The sequence below is a fragment of the Anas platyrhynchos genome, chromosome 1 (genome assembly GCF_047663525.1).
Source record: "Anas platyrhynchos isolate ZD024472 breed Pekin duck chromosome 1, IASCAAS_PekinDuck_T2T, whole genome shotgun sequence".
In the NCBI taxonomy this organism is placed as follows: Eukaryota; Metazoa; Chordata; class Aves; order Anseriformes; family Anatidae; genus Anas; species Anas platyrhynchos.
Genome location: NC_092587.1, coordinates 122,666,192 through 122,684,828, shown reverse-complemented (window position 1 = coordinate 122,684,828; position 18,637 = coordinate 122,666,192). Strand labels below are relative to the sequence as shown.

Genomic DNA, 18,637 nt, shown 5'->3' with positions numbered 1-18,637 from the left:
CGCCCCCCTCCCCCGGGGGCAGCCGCAGCGCGACCGGGTCGCCGGCACCTCCCGGAGCCTCCTTCCTGCCCCCCCGGCACGCACAGCCCTCGATCCGGCTCGCCTTCCTGCCCCGGCTGCCTCGGGGGAGAGGGAGGAAATAGGAGGGGTGGGGGAGAAGCGGCTGGGTGAGTGCCCCCCCCCTCTTCTTTCCTCCTCTCCTCTCCCCCCCCCGCCGCCTCTTGCAAACTGCCTCCCATTAGCAGCAGAAGTTCACAAGAGAGAGCGAGGCATAAAGAGAGGGAGAGCGAGGTTTCCGAGAAAAAGGAGAGGCGAAAAGAGCGAGGTTAGAGATTAAAAAAAATAATCATAATCATAATAAAATAATGATTAAAAAATAATCGCCGCAATAACAAGAGACCCACCGATCGGCTGGGAAGCTCGCGGTATCCGGCCGGAGGAGGTGGGGGGGGGGGAAGGAAAGGAGAAAAGAGGGCTTTAAAAAACTGGAAGGCAAAAGCTGTTGGGGAGGAAGTGTAAGCCGAGAGGGAGGCTGGGGGAGGGGAGAGAGCGCCATCTTTTCATGTCACAGTCACAGAGACAGCGCTGGGCTCGGCCACAGCGTCTCGGTTTCTTTTTAACAGCGGAAAACGTGCGATTAGCAGGCAGACAGGCGGGGACGGCCAGCCCTGCGCGCACACACACAGCCCGCAGCTCCGGCTCCGCGCCGTGTAATCCCAGCGCTCAGCCCCGCTGCACCCCCTCATTAAAAACCCGGAGATTTCCTCCTCCTCCTCCTCCTCCTCCTCCTCTGCTCTCCGAGGAAAACAACGCCTGCCACGGCCCCAACCCGGGCAGCGCCGCCCGGGGGCCCCGCGCTCCGTGCCGCGCCGTGCCGTGCCCGACGGGCCGCCCGCTCCCCTGCCTCCCAGGGGGCCTCCCCCCGGGGGTGGGGGTGGGGGCACCGGCTGCAGCCCCCCCAGCACCCCCTCAGCCCACTCCCTTTCTCCGGGCGCGGTCGGGGGGCGCCGCAGCTCCGGGCGCCGGGGAGCTCCGGGCTCCCCCGGGGGCCAGGCGGTACCGTGGCGGAGCCGGGCCCCGCCGCCCCCCGGGGCCGATGAAGGGCGCTTTATTCCGCAGCGCTCACAACCCCTCATTGTGTCGGGCAGAATCACCTGCCTCCTCCGGAGCCTGAGCGATTCATTTAATGCGCTACACAGCGCGCTCCGTCCCGGCCCCTCCTCGGCTCGGGGCGAGCTCCGCGGTGCGCTCTCCACGGAGCGCGGAGGAGGGGCGCGGCACGGCACGGCACGGCTCGGCACGGCTCGGCACGGCTCGGCACGGCTCGGCACGGCTTGGCACGGCTGGCCGGCATCCTCCGAGCACCGTCTCGGCCGGCGGCACCCCGGGGAAGCCTTTCCCCGGCCGGCAGCTCCGCTCGCAGCATCACACGCGGCCGCCGCGCAGCCCCGCTCGGTGCCCGGGGAGGGGGAGATGCGAAGGGGGGGGGGGAGCCGTGGGGCGGGCGGGGGCCGTGCCGAGCCGGGCGAGGGGATTTGCTGGGTCGTTGGCTGCGCCTGGGGAAAGGCGGGGGGGCGGGGGGGCTGGCTGCGCCGAGCGCTGGGGGATTTGAGAGGGAAGGGGAGGGGGCGGCTGGGCTCGCAGGAGGGGGATGGGGGGGCTGGCTGCCGCGGCTGCCGGGGCCGGCGGCTGTTATTATTGTTATTATTATTACTGTTATTGTTATTATTTTTAGGGGGCGGCGGGAGCGAGGATGGGAGAGGGGGGGGCCGGGGAGGGCTGCGCTCGGCGCAGGGGGGCCGGGGGACAGGGAAGGGGGGGGACGTGGATAGGGGGGGCCGCCGGCTGCGCCCGCGGAGGGGGCACGAGGTGAGGGCGGTGGGAGAAGCGTCTCCTCTGTTTCTAATAAAGGAAACGACTTTTATTGAACGATAAATGCAGGGGAACGAAAGTCGTGTGGGTGCGCCTGGTGGGGGCGATTGATTTGGCGGAGCGGGGGGGTAAAGGAGCCGAGGTTGGAGGGGGGGGGGGAGGCGGCTGCCCGTGCCGTGCCGTGCCGTGCCGTGCCGGAGCGGGCTGGTTGCTCAGGGCCGCCGGGGCTCTGCTGCTCCAGCCCGGGGGGGCTCGGGGAGGGGGCTCGGGCTGCCCCCGGCCCCTGGGGGGGTCGGCGGGGGGAGCGGGATGCGCTCGGTGGGGGGTCCGGGAGGGTAGAGGGGGGGGGATGCGGGCCGTGGGGTGGTGCCGCCTGCCCCTCTCGGGCAGGGGGGGGGCTGAGGGGGAGGTGTCGGCTGCGCCTCGCCAGTTGGGATTTGATAGGGGCGGTAGGAGACACGTCTCCTGTTTCTAATAAAGGAATCGGCTTTTATTGAAGGATAAATGCAGGGAACCAAAGTCGTGTGGGCTGCAGCCGCCGAGCTTCGTTAGCTGCCGATGTGACTGTGAAGATAAAAACGCTCCACAATAACGCGAGCGAGCGCCGGGAGCGCCCGGCGCTGGGGGGGACGCGCGCTCCCCGCCGGCCCCGGCCCCGACCCCGGCCCCGAGCCCGGCCCCGACCCCGGCCCCAAGCCCCCCGCCGAGCCCCGCGGCCCCGTGCCCGCGGCGGAAGGTGCCCGGGGAGCCCCAGCCCGTGCTAACGGCTCGGCCTTGGGACTTGGCCAAGTTTCTCTGACTTAGGGGAACTCTGGGGATGAGTAATCGCGCCAGGCTAGGCTTTGGGAGGGTGTTTTTTTTTTTTTTTTTTTTTTTCTTCTTCTTTTCGCTCTCTCTCTCTCTTTTTTATTTTTTTCCCCTTGTCATCAGCTGCTGACCCACTCACTCCGAGAACGCGGCACCGAGGTGTTTCTGAGAAGGGCGGCGGGAGGAGACGGCTGCTGCGGCGAGCCCGGGGAAGCCCCCCCCGGCCGCCTGCCCGTCGGGGCCGCTCGGGGGCCGCCGCGGTGGCCCCGTCGGGGCCGGGGGTGGCCGCAAGCAGCGCCCCGCACACGCCCCGCACGGCTGCCGAGGGCAGCGCGGTGGCGCCTGGCCCTCGGGGCGGCGGCGCCCGGCCTTTTTCCCCCGGGATCTCGGCCGACGGCGGCGGAGGGAGGCCTCCCGGGGGGGAAACCCGGGCTGGGGGCCGGGGACGAGGCGGCGTGTGGCCCCGGCCCCGGCGTGGGCGCTGCCCGGCGGGCGGGGAGGAGCGGGGCGGGCGGCCGCATCCTGCCCGCGGGCAGCGGCGGCGGAGAGGAGGGGAGAGAAGGGGAGGGCAGGGCGGGGGCCGGGCGGCGTGCCCGGTGTGTGCCTGCCGGGCCGCGGGGTCGGAAGCGGCCGGGGGGGCGCGGGGGGAGGAAGCCAGGGGCGAGGCGGCGCCGAGCTCCGCCGCCGGCAGGGGATCCTGCGGCGCGGCTGGCGCAGGCCGGGGGGAGAGGCAGCGAGGCGGCCGGGGGGTTTTGGGGGGGGTTCAAGGGGCAGGAGGGCCCGGAGGGCTTCGGTCCCCCCCTTACCTGCGCGATCCGGCTTCCCCGAGCCGCGCCGGGATGCGGGAGGTGCGCCGCGCACGGTGCGGGCACACGGCGGGGGGAGCCGGAGCGAGGAGCAGGCTTTAAATGGCATTTCTAAGCGGAAAATACTTTTCTTTTTTCCCTTTTTTTTTTTTTTTTTTTTTTTGTTCGAAGCCGCTTTCGAAATGAACATTTTCTGCGATAAGAGGTGACCGATCAGAATCGCTGGGGGGAGGCTGCAAGCAGACGTTTTGCCCCAGCTTACTGTTATCTTATCTTTCACACTTGCAGGGCGCAAAAGTGGCTTATCTTTGTACCCACCCCCCTCTCGCCTTAATTGCTAAAAACACTGTGAAGTGTTAAGTACAGGACTAAAGAATCTCTCCGCGTGTCTGCCATGCGAGCGAAAAAAAAAAAAAAAAAGAGAGAGAGAGAGAAAAGGATCCGACTTGCAAAATTAGGGGCTTTTCTCTGGAAAAGTACACACGTGTACACCCCGAGAGCCCCTCCCTGCCCCCGCTCCGCTGCCGCTTTGATGTCGCGGGCTCCCCTTTGCCTTGTAGGCTCCCCGGAGAGCCACCCGGCGCTGCGGGCTCCCAGCCGGGAGCCGATCCCGCTCCGCAGCGCGGCGGAGGCCCCCGGCGGCCCGGAGCCCGCTGTCACCTCTGGGGCGGAGTGAATAACCCCAGTGTTTGGGAACCCGGCCGCGGAATTGGTATTCAGGGCTGAGGCACGGCACCGTCTCCCGGCTTTTCTCTCCCCCCCCTGAAACAAAACACAACACAAAAACAAAACCAGAAGGAGGACGGAGGTGATTCATCGACTGTATCCAATTATTAACATACAAGCTGCAGGCTGCACAAACACACCTTCAAACCATGGCGCTTCCCCCGGCCGACGGATGATACAGAAACTCCGGAGCGCGGTGGCTGCCGAGCCAAGGCCGGGGGGGCGCAGAGGGAGCCCGGGGACCCGACGCCAACCTCGGGCACCCCTCTGGGACCGGGTGGCCGGGAGGCGATGGCTACACCTCGCCCTCGCTTCTCCTTGCTTGGGGACGGGGGTTTGTTTGTCCCCTGCCTGCATCCCGGTGCCCGCAGGGGGGGGGACACCACGAGCAGACAAAATGGCTGAGGTCTCCAAGCCGGGGGAGCCCCGCTGCCCCTCTCCCCTTGGCCTCCTACAACCCCAATGCCCCCTTCCCCATCCCGGGGGGCTGGGGGCTGCGCGACCCCGCTGAGCTCTGCCTGGGCCCTGGTGGCCGGAGGGCTGCCCGGAGAGCATCGGGGTGTCCGTCGGGGTGTCCGTCGGGGTGTCCGTCGGGGTGTCCATGGTGGGTTGCCTCTCCCAAGCACGGAGAGAGCAGGGCCTCAGGATCGCGGGCACCGCGGCTCTTTTGTGGAGCGGGGGAAGGGTGCGGAGCAAAGCAGAGCCAAGCGGGGAGATTTGTCATTCTCCTTTGTACGAGAGATAGCGCGCCGCTCGGTCCCTGAACCGAAGGCGTTCTCGGGCTCTTCTGGGGAGAGGGGAGGGGAGAAGGGGGGGGCTGGAAATAATGGATCTCCTGTCAACAGAGTAGCCCTGAACTGCGAACTAAAATTATAGTACTTGTGCTATGCAAAACCCCCTTGATTGCGCGGGGAGTTCGCATGGCGGTGTAACAATATGCTGGCACCGTGTCAGGTCTGAAAGCGCCGCAGACCCCGTATAACGCCAATTGAGGCTTGTCTCGTTTTGTTATTCAGATTTCTACACTTCCATTAAAAACAGCCTTACAATAAGCAATGATAAAGGTCTGATTTAAGACACACTCAAGCAGGGCAATTCAGAGCTTAGGACAGTGATCTGTTATTTATAGGCTTTTCCTAGCACTCATCACCAGGCTGTCTGAGCACCTCGCTCGCATTAATTCATTTTACCTTCGCGGCGCCCGGCTCCCCTCTCCCTCGTTCCCCGAGCCCAGGAGACACGGGCTCTCCGCTCGCAGGGGAGGGAGGCCCGGAGGGGGCCGAGCCCCGGCTTCTCGGCTCGGGGGTCCCGACCCCCAACTTTTGGGGCACGCGGGAGGCGGCGCGGAGCTGCCGGGAGCCCAGGCGTGCGGGCCGGGGGGGCGCGGGGAGGGGAGGAGAGGGGGGGCTTGCCATTAGAGGCCTCGCTGGAGGTAAATGAGAGCCGGAGTAAAGCCGTCCCATTTGGAAGCCTCCTGCGAGAAGTCCATTCTGCCATTAACAATGGATTTGTCTTTACGAGGAGGTTAAGTGCTTCGCATTATCGGAGCTGCCGCTCGTGCGAGCGCATCCTCGCCCGGCTCCGCAGCAGCAGCAGCATTAGCAGCAGCAGCAGCACTATTAGCAGCAGCAATAGCAGCAGCAGCACGGAGCCCCGAGCAGCTGTGCGCAGAAGCCCCCCCACTCCGGGCCGAGAGCAGCGCGCAGCGGCCTGACCCGGGGGTCAGCTCCCCCCGGGGCGTGCGGGAGGGCAGGGCCCGGCGCTGTGCAGGCGGCAGCGAGCTGTGTTTTCCCGGCTTAGCTCGGCCGTGCTCGCCGCCGGGCCGAGCCAGGGCCGCGGGAGGAGCGAACTGAAGCCCCAATGTGCTGGGCGGCCTCCCCGCCGCAAAGCTCGGGGACCCGGGGAACAAAAAAGGCACAGAGGCGAACAAGCGCGGTTCTGTTCCTCCCCGCGCCGCGGAGGAAACGGCGTGCACAAAGAAAGAAAAGTTTGACTACGGTTAAAAATAAAAAAATTAAAAAAAAAAAAAAAAGTGGAGCGAGTTTTCGGCGAGATAACTTGAAATCACCGGTTAAAGGGGGGGGGAAAAAAAAAAAGAAAGAAAGAAATTAATGCGACAAACAAACAAAAAGCACAAAACCACAGAAAAAAAAACCACCCAAGCCCACGCCGTAGGCAGACGCATGTGATCTGGACTTTGCCGCCCGGGGGAAGGGAAGCGGGCGACTTTTGTGATGCAAGTGGGGGCCGATGGCACCGCGGAGCCGGCCCCGCGGGGACAGACAAAGCCGGGAGCCAGCGCAGCCGGGAAGCCGCGGCTGCGGCCACCTCGCCGACAGCCGCGATAGTTCTGCTTTCCTACCGAAAGGAGCGATTTTAACGAGGTTTTCCCTAGGAAAGGGGAAAAAAAAAAAAAAAAAAGCAGAGGCCTTCCCTCCAGCTGTGTGTCTGTAACTCACGTGTGTTCAGTCTAATAACTTTTAATGTCTAGCCCTAAAACGTCTTTATAAAAAATAGCTTTACAGCGTAATAGGCCAGGTGTCCTTCTGCTTGTTATCGGAGATTAAAAAAACGTGTGGCTGCCTTTTTTTTTTTTACGTGCGTGGCCCGCCGCCCCGGCAGCAAACCCGCCGGCCGCGGCTCGGCCCTGCCCGCAGCCCCCCGGGGGTCGTGCGCCCACCGACCGCCCCCCGGCCCGGCCCGGCCCGGCCGCTGCCGGGCGAGGAAGGCGAGCGGCGCGGAGTTTTGGGTTTCAGCCGGTGGGTCTTTCACTTCTGCTTCGAGACGGGCGACTTCTTCTGAGCTCCGTAGCGAAAACCCCAAAGCCAGTTTCGCGAAATGCCAGCCGTGACCGGGCTGTGCGCGCTCCGTGTCCCCACGCCTCCCCCCGCCCCGGGCAGCTGCTGGCGACCCTGGCGATTTTCCTGACGTGGCTGAGATTCTCCGTCCTTTTTTTTTTTTTTTTTTTTTTTTTTTGGCGGGGAGGAGGAGGGAGCACTTGGCCACGGCCAACTTTCGGGAACTCCTGCTCTGCCATCCTCAGAGCGCTCCCTGCGTGCTCCCTGCCCGCCGTGCTGCCTCGCTGCGCTCCCGGGAGCTTTTTTTTTCTCGCAGGGGCGCGATTAAAAATCCCCCCCCCCTGGGGCGCAATCTCCGCGCTATTCACCAGCTGCTCGGGATCTCCGCTCCCCCGGCCGGGCGGTGCGGGGCCGCCCCGGGGCTCCCCCCGGTTCTCTCCCCCCTCCCCACCCCTCCCCGGTGTCCACGGGAGCCTCCGCGCCGCGGTCACCGCGGGAGCGGAGCCGGGCGTTACGGACGCGAAATTTACGAGGCGAGCTCGGCGAGCCAAAAGTTGGCGTGCCAAAGTAAATAGATGCAGCCGATAACTACCAACCCGGAGATTAAAGGGCTCCTGAACCCGGGCAGAAATCTTAAAGCGGCCGGAGGAACGGCAGCGGAGGGGAATCGCGCTTGAGCCGCCGCGGCGGCCACCCCCGTTCACACGCTGCGGAAAGCGCCTTACGGGCTCCCGAAGCCGGATCAGGCGACAGCGCGCTTTAATAAGGTCCCCCCCGGCCCCCCCGCCCCGCGCAATGCAGACGTTGACAAACGAGCGTCTTTTTCCATCCCGATTTTAGAGCCGGGAGAAGGGGCCGGGGGCAGGCGCGCACAGCAGCGCGGCCGAGCCCTGCGAAGTTGGGGTGCTGTGTGTGTGTGTGGGGGGGACACCCCTTTATAAGGCGGGGGGGGGCTGTGAGAGAGAGGGGGGGGGCGGAGGGGATGCCCCTGCGCCGCGGGGGGACCCCGAGCCGGAGCGTCCGGGGCCGGGGAGCCCCGGTTGGGGGTCGGGGGGGGTCTCCAAGGGGCGGGTGGCGGAGGGGCCGGGGGCGTCCCGGGGGGGCTGCATCGCGGCGGGGCCGGGCGCGGAGCCTCGCAGCGCCGTCTGGCAGCGCCGCCGCCGCCGCCGCCGGGGTTTTGACAGCTTGGCGGAGCGGAGTGAGCGGAGCTTTATGGTAATTGCGGTTCTCCACTGGCCTTCTGGGTAGCGAGCGAGGGGAGTATCGGCGGGGCGGGTGGGGGGGGAGCCGGCTTTCCTCTCCCCCGCCGGCCGGGGAGCGCTCAGGGGTCCCCCCGGGGCGCCGCAGCCTGGCAGCGTTGAGCTGTGCCAGCCGGGGGGGGCGCGCAGGGCAGGGCAGGGCAGGGCAAGGCGAGGCGAGGGGGCCGGCGGCGGCGCGGCGGGGGGGGGCAAATCGATTAGTCAGGGCGAAGAGGGGGGGGGGAGAGCGGCGGGGCGAGCCCTGCCTGGGCAGGGAAACGCAGCCCGGGGAGGGGGAAACTTGCAGAGGGAAAAAGCGGTGGCGGCGCTGCTGCTGCTGCTGCTGCTGCTGGCGGCGGCTCCCTCGGTGCAGCGCCTGCCCGGGGGGAGGGGAAGGGAGGGGAGGCGGCGGCTGGAGGAGGAGGAGGAGGAGGAGGAGGAGGAGGGAGAGAGGGAGGGGGGATGCGAGGGGAGCGCAGCGTGCAGCAGACGGAGCCCGGTCTCCCAGCGGCAAGGTGAGGAAGAGCGGCTTTCCCGGCGGACTAAAGAGGGGAGGGGGGGGAGAGGAAGAAAAAAAAAAAAAAAAGAGAGAGAGAGAGAGAGAGAGAGGAGGAGAAGAGGAGGAGGAGAATTAAATCCCCAGCCACACACACACACAAAGCCGCGGCGGCCAGGGCACGGGAGACGGCGGCGCGGGCGAGATGTGGGGAGCGCCGCGCTCGCCAGCGCAGGAACTTCGCCCGGAGCAAGCCAGCAACATGGCGCTGCCAAACCAGAGCCGGCAGCCGGAATGAGCATCGCGGGCTGCTGCTGCTCCCGCTGCCGCCGCTGAGCCGAGCCGAGCGGAGCCGAGAAGCGAAGCCCTCCCCGCGGGCACCTGCCCCGTCGGCGCAGGCGGCGGCCGCGCTCCTGCCCCCCGCGCCCTGCAGCTCCCCGCCCGCCCGCAGCGGGGCAAGCCGCGGCGCACGCCCCCCCCGGAGAAGGGGGAGGGGGGGGTCAGGAAACTTTTCTCCAGCCTCCCCCTCGCACCCCCACGCCCGCCCCCCGACGGGGCTGCCCTTCCGGGGAGAGCAGCGGGGCGAGGCGAGGCGAGGCGACGGCGGGACCCACGGCGCGGCAGGAAGGTCAGTGCTGCGCTCCGCGCCCCGCAGCCCTCGGAGGGGGGGGTTAGGGGGCTCGACGGGGCTCCCCTCGGTGTCCCCCCTTCCCTTTCGACGGGGACGCGGTCCAAAGTTGCGGCTCGGGGCGGGGGGACGGGCTGGGGGGCCGCGGGCACACGCCGCCTCTCCCGGTGCGCCTCCGGGGCTGCGGTGGCGGAGGGGAAGTTTGGAGGCAGTTGCTGGCGGAGATGCCTGCTCGGGGAGCCGCGGGTGGCGGTGTCCGCTCCGGAGAACCCGCGGGGGGGTGCGAGGAGGGGGGGCACGGTGCTGGGGAAGGCGCTGAGGCAGCGGCCGAGGAGAGGAGCGGGGCGCCGGGACGGGAGAAGGGGGGTCCCCGCTCGGCACCGGGAGGCTGCGCGCCCCGGGGCGGCCAGGTGAGGGCACGGGGAGCCCGCAGCGGTTCCGTGCCCGCGCCGGGGGAGCCCGGGGCTCCGCTGCCCCCTTCCTCCTCCTCCTCCTCCTCCTCCCGGCGGGGCGGGCGGCGAGGCGCACGTGGGGCAGGGCGGCCCGGGGCTTTCCCGTGCGCGGAGCCGTCCTGGCGTGAGGTCCGGCGTGACACGGAAGTTTCGGGCGCCTTAAAAACGGAGCTGGGACTCGGGGAGCGAGCCCGAGGGAGGCTCGGGGCTCGCCATCAAAGGGCCGGTCGGAGGGGGCCGGCCGGGCGGGGAGGCAGCAGCGGAGGCTGCTTTGTGAAGCCGGGGCCAAGCGGGGCGGCTCTGCGCAGCATATGAGGCACGCATTTGATGTTCGCGGAGCGAGTCCGGGGGCGAGGGCTGCGGAGCGTTCACGTTCCTCTTTCTTTCTTGGTGTGTGTGTGTGTGTGTGTTTTTTTTTTTTTCTCTTCCCTCCCTCTCTCGTTTCCGCGATGTCTGTCGGATCCCGGGTTCACTGATCGAGGAGGGGAGGGGGGGGGGGGGGGGCGGAGAGCACCTCCCCCTCGCCCCCGACTGAAAAAAAAAAAAAAAAAAAAGAAAAAAAGCCCCGGCCGTAGCGAGCGGTGTAAAACTGACAAAGTGCGGGCACTGGCTTTAATGGTATCGCCTCGGAGCTCCTCGCAGCATTAATTCCCACTAATGAATCTTTTCCAGAAACTCCGTTCATTGCTTTCATCTGCTCTTTGGAGCCTGCAGCTTTTGTATTCGTGTTTGTATTAAAAAAAAAAAAAAAGGGGGGGGGGGGGGAGAGTGGAGCGGGGGGAGTCCAGCCCGCACCACGTAGCCTCGCAGCAAAGCCCGGATTTTCCAAAGGTTTCTATTAACTTTTTTTTTTTTTTTTTTTTTTTTTTTTCCCCTCCCGGGGCCGGGAACAAAGCTGGGGAGGGGGCGAGGTGCGGGGGTCCCGGCCCCGGGGGGGAAGAGGGGGGTTGGGGCAGCTCCTGCCGGTGCCCGGCGCCGCGCAAAAGGCGCGCAAGATGCGCGCAGCCCCGCGCAGCGCTTCCTCCCCGCCGCTGCTCTCGCCTCCTGCCGTCCCCGAGCCGCTCTCGGGGCTGTCTGGAGCCCGGTGCCGCCGCGCTTGCAACACCCCGCTTCATTTCCTTTCGCTTCTCCTGCCGAAGCTGCTGCGTGCTTTTTTTTTTTTTTTTTTTTTTTCTCCCTCTTTTTTTTTTTTTTTTTTTGTAATTATTTTTTTCCCCCCTCCGAGAGGTAGACGGCGCAGCGCTCACCCTAATTGCTTTTAGGAGGATTAGGAGCAAATTCCTCCCCCCCCCCCCCCTCCCCTCCCCTCCTTCTCCACCTCCCCGCCTCTCCCCCCCCCCTCTCGCCCGCCCTCCCTCCCTCCCGTTGCCTTCGCACGCCGGGGTTGCAGTTTATCCCTGGTGCAGTTCTTTGAATTGCTGTCACAAATAGGTGACTCAGAGTTAATTAGGAAGTATGCACTGGATCAATGGGCTGCACAGCTCATTAGTTATTCCCCAGCCTTTTGCAGCGTTGGACCTCCGGCTCCTCGCGCCGCCGTCCCTCGTCCCTACGCAGCCCGGAGGGCTGGCAGGGAGCACTCGGGGTGAGGGGGGGACCGAGAAGGGACACACACACACACACACGCACACACACACACGTTCAAGTTTCCAGGTTGGTTTCCGTGTGGACTCGTGGCTTGCTCCTTCCTTGTGGGCCCCCCCCAGCCCCTCCCTGGCCGGCTGGCAAACCTGCCTCCCCGCCCGGGCGTGGGGGGCCCTCGCCCACCCCGAGGTCGGAGGGACGAGCCCGGGAATGTTACCAAAAACAAACAGGCACCAAAAAAAAAAAAAAGAAAAAAAAAAAAGGGGGGGAGAAAAAAAAAAAAAGTGTGCGTGTGTTTATTGGAGCGTACGCTGAGGGAGCAGACAAAATCTCATTTGTCAGGCATGAAGGTGGGCTGTGTGGAAGGCTATAAATACACCGGGGAGGATTGTAGCGCGGTCACTTTTCTGCTCCTCGCCATTTCTAAGGTGAGTGGCGGAGGCTGAGGGACCGGGCAGGGGCTTCTCCTGGTATTGTTTGTCCGCCTGTGATAGATTGGTCTAGACAGCCGCTCAGGCTCCCTGCGAGCTCAGGAACCGGAGCCTGAAAGGGAGAGTGGGGGAGTCGGAGAGGAAAAGGTCACCGCGATATTTTTTTTCTTTTTTTTTTTTTTCTTCCCCTTTTTTTTTTTTTTTTTTGTTTGGTGGCGGTGGCTGTTAACCCTTAAAGCCGAGAGGGGATCGCGGCCGCCAGCCCCGGCCTGGAAGGAGCGGGGCGCAGTGGTATCAGGGATGCTGCTGGAGCTGGTGGAGGGGGGGGCGCGCAGGCAGCGCACCCCAGCGCTGCCCCGTCCACCCAGTTGCTTTTTGAGAGCGGTTTCCCACAACAGGAAAAGAGTTCACGAGGCGAGCGCCGGATTATTTCGTTCCCAGGAGTTTCCTCTTTGGAAACTCCGGGGCGCGCTCGGAGCCGGGGGCGGCCGGCCACAGGACCGGCCAAGCCACCGCAGCCACTCGGGCAGCGTGTGGGCGAGCCCTGCCCGGGGGGTGATCCCCGGTGTCCCCCCCTGCCTCCCCCAGCCTGGCTGTGCCCTCTGTGGGCCGCAGTGGAAGCCCTGGGGTGGGGGATCCCAGCCCTGCAGGGAGAGCGAGTTCACGCCACCGCCTGCGGCTCCCTCAACTTCTCCCCTCGCAGCGCCGAGCCCGTGGCCACCCGGGGCCGTGCGTGCGGGGTCAGTGGGTTTCCTTTTTTCCTGGGCAGCCCTGGGCTCGTGTCCTGCATTCGCAGCAGCCAGGCACGCTGACCTCGGCGTGTTTTTGGCAGCCCAGCGGGCCGGGCGGCGGGCACACCTCGCCGAGCGGGAGGGCAGGCTGCGAGCGGGGCTGGCGTGGTGTGGTGGCTGGCAGTAGGTTTGGGGTTATGTGCACGGCGTGTGCGTGTTTCCTTTTGTACTGAGACATTCTCGGTGGATGAGATGCGATCGTGCCGTGCAAGCCTGGGCGGTACAGATTAAAAGCAGTTAAGGCTTTAGAGCGATAGATAAAAGCTGGTTTTGTTGGATTCGCCTGCAGCGCAGACCATTCCCATTCCTCTTTGTCTGAGCCCCGGTTCCGGGCGCTACAGCCTTATTGGAAATGCTCCCGAGCAGTCCGCGGAGCCAGGGCAGCAGGCAGCTCAGCGCTTATTTACACGTCACATCTAAATACATCTCTAATTAGATAGAGGCAACGCCGGAAATGGCAGATTTGTTGCATATCTAATAGAGACCAGTACAAACAGACTCAGCGGGGCTTCCCTCTCTACAACACCCCCCCCAAAAAAAAAAAAAAAAAAAAAAAGGAAAAAAAGAAAAAAGGGCCGGGAAGACCAGGCGAGGAATCCCAGAGCGAGCAGCAGTGACTTCTTGCCTTCGAGTGCGCTCCGGGCCCCGTTGGCGAACGTCTCCATTCTAATATTTAAAGCAATATTTAGAATGTGTGAACCGTATGCCCAAATATGGGCCGGGGCTCGAAACAATACTGGTGTCTTGGCTTTATTCCTGCGCGGGTGGACAGCCCCGGCTCCGTGTCACGCACTGTGCCTGCCTTTACCAGGACGTGCCCAGAGCTGCAGCTCCTCGGGCAGCTGGAGGCTGCCGGCCCTTCGCCCTCCTCTTCCCCCACCCCACAAAAATTCGCTTTTTCTAAGGCCGTGGGAGCAGAAAGAGGCCGAGGCTGGTCCCGTTAGAGGGATGCCAAAGCTTTGGGGCAGCTGAGCTTTGGGGACCCCGTGCAGTCAGCACAAGCAAACTTTGCGGACCACACAAAGTTGTCAATGTCCTTTTGGGTCGTCCTTTGCGGGGAGAGGGGACTGGGGCTACCGTGGCCCGACATAATGAGTGCTGCACGTGCCTGAGTAGTCTCAGCAAGCTGTGGCCATCCTTTGAAAGGTGTCTCGGCTCTGACCAGCGAGTGGCCCCTGCGAAGAGAGGCGAAAGGCCCGCTCCGGCTCGGGTGGCAGCCACGTTGCGCCTGGTGTAGACGCGGCTCTGGGTGGTGCTGGCGCGGAGGAGGAGCGGGCTGTGGGTTTGGGAGCGTTGGCAGAGGTGTGGGGCTCTCGCCCAGGACTGCGGCATGCTGCAGGTGACACACGATGCGCTACCTTTCCCCCACACACCGCTGTAGGTCACGTTTTAGTGCGGGCTCCGCAACGGCGGCGTGAGGCCGAGTTTAATACTTCCTCCTCCGACCGGCGTGGCTTGGGAAATAACGCATGGCCGGTGCGGGCCTGTTTTAGCCCCCGGCTCCTGATTTTGCAGATGTGGAGGGAGGGAGCCGGGCTGGCCCCGTTGGCCTCCCGGAGCAGCTCTCCCGGAGCCAGCTGCGCGTGTGCGCCTGGCTGCGTGCAGGAGCCAGCGCGGAGGCCTCGGCTGCAGGCAGGGGGAGTTCCCGTGGCCGTGAGCAGCCCTGGCTCCGGTTAATCCCCGTGTCCTTTGGCGGAACAGGCTCACGGCGACGGCTGCTCCGGGGCGACCTTTTCCCTCCCACCTGCTCGGGCCGAGCCGTGCGGCACGGCGCCGTCTCTCCCGGGGCAGCGCGCGTTTCCCCAGGGATCCTCCGCTGCCGGCGGCGCTCCTCTGACCCGCTGAGCAGGAGAGGTGGGGACGGAAAGGAGGAGGCCAGCGAGAGCAGATTTAGGAAAGTTCTGCTGCTTTCCAGCAAGGAGTTCATTTTTCCTTGTTTGCTGGACAGCAGTTCTTGGCAGCGAGGGGATTTTTTTTTTCCCCCTCCTCCTCTCTACCACTGCTGGAAAAGTTAGCGAGCGAACGCACCTGCCCGTGGGTTTTTGTCAGGCGTTGCCTGAATGATTTGGGACTCTCACCCCCGACCCACGAGCCCTCCACGCAGCCCAGCCCCACCTTGCGAGCTGACGGCTCCGGTGCCGTGCGATTAGAGATGCGAGGAAGTCGGCTCGGAGAAGATCCTGACAGCATGAAATATAATTTGTGATCTGAAAGACAGTTTCCAGTATAATCTCATTATGCACCACAGACTCCCGGTGTTATTTTGTAGAAGGCGGACAATGATCAATTTACATTGACCTGGGGCTGGGCGAGCTTTTAGATGGTAATTGCCATATTGATTTGCATGCAAAAAGAAGACCTGCTAAAATTAAAGACCGGAAGCTAAATTAAACTAAATTTATTGTCTAGGTGCAAACTAAAAGACTTGTTAAAGTCTCGGGTAGAGTTGGAGGAGCTATGAAATTCAGAGGGAAAAAAAAATGATCGCGGTCCCGATCGCGGTGGAAAACGAACCCAGGCGGCCGGGAACAGGGCTGCAAAGACCCCATTGTGAGCGGAGGCACACAAGCCAGGGCTGCTCCGTGTAAGCCCCGACTCTCTAAACAATCGGCGAATAAAATATCTCCTCTGTCCAATGAAAACCTTGGGCTGAATGTTGGGATTGTCGCGCTAAGGAAAACAAAGCTTTATTTGGATAAGACAATTAAAGTGGAAAGCACAGAATCCACCAGCCACACTGGGAATCGGGCAGTATAAAGAGGCGAGTGTGCTCAATAGACCGCTGGGGAGAGAGGGGGGGAGGCTTCGGGGCCGCGCGGCGCGGCGGAGCCTGCACCGGGGAAAGCCTGGCATTGTGCTCGGCGTGCTCCGCGGTGAGGAGGGGCGAGACGAGCCGCCTTGGAGCGAGGTGTGCGCTGCTTTCCGCCGCTCTCCCACGGCTGCGAGCTGCGTCTCCGCAGGGCGGTCGTTCCCCGAGCTCCTCCGGACGGCCTGCGGTGGGTTGTGGGGTGCTGGCCCCAGCGGCTGGCTCGTTACCCCCAAGGGTGGGCTCCTCTTTTTTGTTTCACCCCAAGGAGCGCTCGCTCAGCGCTCGGGAATACCTCACCTAGGGGCCTCGCGCGTCTTTTCGCTATTTGCATATTACAACACACCGGGGCCTGCATCCTCAGATAGAAAAGTCAAATCTCCTCCTCCGCGGGAGTATCGGCGTAGCTGGCGCTTGGCACGGCTGATAGCAGAGAGAAGTACGCCCGTACTTGTGCGGGCAGCGGGCCCCGTGCCCGGGACAGCCGGTGGCTGGCCTTGTGCGTGCGTGGGCCGGGTGCCCTGGGGCTGCCTGTCCCTCAGCCGCTGCCCTGGGGCTGTGGGGCATCCCCCTCGCTGCCCAGCTGGGGCCGGGGGCTGCTGCGGGGGCTGGGGGAGCTTTGCCTGGAGCTGCAGCTCGGGTCTGGTGCTTGTGCATGGTCGAGGGTAGGGGTGGAGGAGTGAAATCAAAGCTGGGGGGCGTATTCTCAGCTCTCCTTGAAATTCTCAGAAAACTCGCTAATGGCGCGAGAAGGGATGGGCAGAGCTCCTCTTCTCCCAGCGTAAATTCCCTCCTTGAGCCCAACTTTCTCCACGTGAAAGCTCCAGGCTATGGAAAGATCCCACAGGGATCCCTGATCCCTGGGCAGTCCCCTTTGCTCCCACACCCCAGCCTCCTGGGTTGTGTCTAAGCCCCTCCAGCTTGCCCACAGCAGCAGAGGCTGGGCTGTGCGTTTAGGAAGCCCTTCTCATGGTCCGCCGTCCCCCTGGCTCACCTTTCTCCAGCCCATTTGCCCTCCCTGCTCTGCGTTTTCCTTTCCCTCTGTTTCAGCAGGCAAGCACAAAGTGGATTAGCAGAGCCCCGTGCAGAATTAAGCAGCAAAGTTACGCCGAGCTCTGCCAGGAGGACTCGCCTGCCTTACCTGCACAGACCTCCTGTGCCGTGCCGTGCCGTGCCACGGGCATCTCCCTGCCCGTGGGCAGGGTGGGTGCTCGCCAGGCTCTCCCCGCGGCGCTGGGCGAGGAGGGCAAGGTGGAAAGGTCTTGGGCTAAAGTGGCAAGCAGCGGGAGAAGCCGGAACAATTCTTGCGAGCAGGAAGTGATCTCCCGGGGTGAACGTTTTTAATGGAAGTGTAACTTGGCGTTGCACAAAAACCCAACCCAGGGCGGCTGCTGCCAGCCGGGGAGGATGCAGGCAGGGCCCGGGGAGATGCGTGGGAGGCTGAGCCGTGCCGTGCCGCGCTGCGCCAGGGGCGCCCACGGCGGAGCCGTGCGTGGGGCGCTGCGGGAGGCTGCGGCGCGGCCTGCCCTGAGCAGGCGGCTGAAGGTTGTCTTATTTTAGCTGCAGAAATCTCTCCCTCCCGATCCGTTACTGCGAGATCTCGCTCGCAATAAACTGTATTGGCTCTCCTCTTTATACAAATTGCTGGTATGAAAGAAAACCCAGCCTATATGCATGGAGGCAGGCATGAGCTAGTGAGATCAGGTTTCCGACTGAGCTCCCGGAGGAGAAGTCAGCATTTGATTGAAGCTACACTTGGTTCTTGGTTCCCAGGGGACAGCAGCCCTGAAACACGAGAGCCCTCCCTCCTTTTTTTTTTTTTTTTTTCCCCCTTCTCCCTCTATCGCTGTCTTCTTCCTCTGAAAGCCTTTGTGCTGAAAGAGCCTCGGTAGGCACGAATCGCCCGTCTCTCACCAGAGTGTGTTGCAGCCTTTGCTGACATTGTTTTGTTATCAGTGGTTTTTACCAGGCCAGCGGATTTCCAGCTACGTATAGGCAATGAATAGTCGATGATACTGACCTGTGAGTACGCGCCGCTGGCATCGTTTGGTGGCGAATCCGATTGAGAAGTTGCTTGGAGACGTGTCGCGGCGCTGCCAAGCGCCCTGCCTGCCCGCGGAGGGAGCGCGCTGCCCTTTGGCGAGGCGGGCTGGGATGGAGGCGTCCTTCCAATCACGTCTGCTCCCTTCCAAAACTTGTGGTGTGCAAGCACACCGTGGAAGTCTAGGTGCCCTCCCGTGGTATCTTCAAGAGTTCGTGCAACGACAGATGTGTTTTAGAGCAATTTGTCCCGCCGTGGTTTCCCTTTACACACAGCCCGTTTGGGTAGTGCTCGGTGTCGTACTGGGCACGGGAAGGTCTCCTCGCATTGATTTCTTTCTCCCGTGCTCGGTGACTTTTCCACCTCTCCAACTTTGTCGCTGATACAGGAACATGTAAACGCAGGGAAAGAGGAGCGGGGCTTTGTGCCCCAACTCCAGCTGCGCCCTACACAGGAGGCGAGAGCGTGCGGCATCCTGCCCACTGCCTGGACAGCCTGTCTGTCTGTCTGTCTGTCCTGCCTCCTCTCCCTTCCACGGGAGCGGGCAGGGGACTGCGTTGTGCACAGCACCTCCGAGCCCCGGGGGATGCTCCCAGGTCGGGGTCCCCAGGGGGGAGCGCGCTGCGGGGCCAGGTACGGGGATGCTGCAGGGTCCTGCAGCGGGGGGAGGCAGGCAGGGGGGCGAGCGCTTGCGGGAGGCTTCTCTCGGCTCCGGGAGCTCCAGCGCTGCCCCCAAACTCCCCAAAGTCGTAGCCCCTCGAGCCCCGCCGGGTATCGCCGCATGGGGTCGATGGGGCGAGGCGTGCCCCCCCCCGGGGCGGCGAGGCTCCGCCTGAACAATCGCCCGAAAGAGGCTGGTTCGGCGGCGGGGGGCGGGGGGGCAGAGGGTGTTCCTTGTTTCGAGTAAACCAGCTGCAGTAGTTGATGGTAAAGCAATGAAGGCAGACACAATGCTGCTGTTGTTGGTTTGATCTCGAACTGTGGATTGTTAGTCTGGATTTAACTATGTGGCGAGGGGAGGAGGGGAGGGGAAGGGGAGGCGGGGGGGGGGGGGGGGGGAATGTGAAGGCTGTTTACAGCTAGTGCAAATAATGTGACAGCTGTTGGAGCGCGAATAGCCCGCGCCTCTCCGCCACTTGCACACAAAAGCTCTCGCTGCGG

At 63.9% G+C, this 18,637-nt stretch overlaps 1 protein-coding gene across 7 annotated transcripts in view; it reads left to right on the top strand.

Annotated features, from left to right (window-relative positions):
• Window positions 1-18,637, top strand: part of BCOR (BCL6 corepressor) — a 72,020-nt gene that overhangs the window by 11,531 nt on the left and 41,852 nt on the right. For 4 of the 7 annotated variants that reach the window (XM_038171190.2, XM_038171176.2, XM_038171181.2 and 1 more), the window contains exon 1: window positions 8,778-9,371. The exons of 1 other annotated variant lie outside the window; for it this stretch is intronic. The gene's annotated coding sequence lies outside the window, so the exon portion shown is untranslated. 2 more of the 7 variants (XM_038171154.2, XM_038171195.2) reach the window with 2 other exon arrangements.